Here is a 1,436-nt window from a genome sequence, read left to right on the forward strand (position 1 = left end):
TACCTAAACTGAAGTACTCGTACTTGTACTCAGTCTTGAAAAAACTGGTATCGGGACACCCCGGGTTGTTACCAACATCTGGTGAAAATTTCATGTCATTAGCACCTCTAGTAATATATTTACTGAGAAAAATGTTGACGTGTTCAATACTTATTTTACCCGCTGTATTTCTTTTCATTCTAGATGATCTTGCCATCTCCCATTCCATTTCACCACCACTATTTCCACCTGATGTGGAAGCCATTAATTTACATTCAATGCACAGTTTATGCTACCGCCAACAAATTCAAGCCTACCGCCCTTGTCAAATCTGCCACGTCAACAGCGTTCCGTCCTGCGTTTTCTCCAACGCCCGCTCAGCAGACCACAATGAGCAGACCCCGACCCGCCTGCCTCACTACCTTCTAACTATGTGTCAATTTAAAGACTCCTCCAATGTAGCCAACAATTGCATCCTCCTTTTTCCTCAATTTGAGGGACAGTTCTAGTAGATACTTCTTGGCCCACCCTCTCCGATGATGCATTGTGAGTCGACCAGATATTTTTGTTGCTTGTATTGACGGACGAAGTGACAGGAGTACAGTTTTAAATAAAAATCTGTCTGTATAAAAATGTAAAGTTTCAAGCTTGTGTTGTTAATGCTTTTATCATTCCATGTTTTTAATATTATTCTTGTCAGAAATCAAACAAGCTGGTATAGAGAAATAAACATACACCTCCGGTGGGTCCATTCATCAAATATTGCCTTTAATAATATTAATTATACAGATATATTGATATTTTGCTCATTTCAATATATTTTTTCTGTTCTCCAAATTCATAGCCACCTTTTTTCTGTTTTTTGCGGTCCATTAAGGGCCCAGCACACCTAGACCAGGTCCTTTGAAGGACGCAGCCCCTGGATTTGGACACAACCCATCAGTACTTTATGGCTTTCACTCCACTATACTGATTTGTTTCTAGTCTTGATGCTTGCCTTGATTCTCAATTGTATATCTTTGTTTGTTTGTTTGTTTGTTTTTCCGCCACATCAACCAAATGTAGAATTATGTTTCTTCTTTTCGAGTCCTCGGATGAACTGTTCTTGGGTCCAAGCTTAACGTTGAAATGTGACGCTTCGTTCATTTTAAATGAACTTTGGTCCAAAGAAGATGAAAGTGATCCAAGATGGTGTTTACATATGACTTCTTTTTTGCACGATAGAGCTTTAACCAGCATTTGTGTTTGGCATAGTGAACTGTGTTCCTGAGTCCATGGACAGAATCAGATGTCTTAACACTTTAAAGGGATCCATGATTAGTTGTAACATTAGACTTTATTTGATAAACATTTATTTTAACTGTAAAATCATTTATTTTAACTGTAAAATAAAGACTGTAAAAATACTGTAGGATGTTTAGTTTTGTAAATTTTTAAAATATATTTTAACACAGACG

The sequence above is a fragment of the Austrofundulus limnaeus genome, unplaced genomic scaffold (assembly GCF_001266775.1).
Source record: "Austrofundulus limnaeus strain Quisiro unplaced genomic scaffold, Austrofundulus_limnaeus-1.0 Scaffold97, whole genome shotgun sequence".
NCBI lineage: Eukaryota > Metazoa > Chordata > Actinopteri > Cyprinodontiformes > Rivulidae > Austrofundulus > Austrofundulus limnaeus.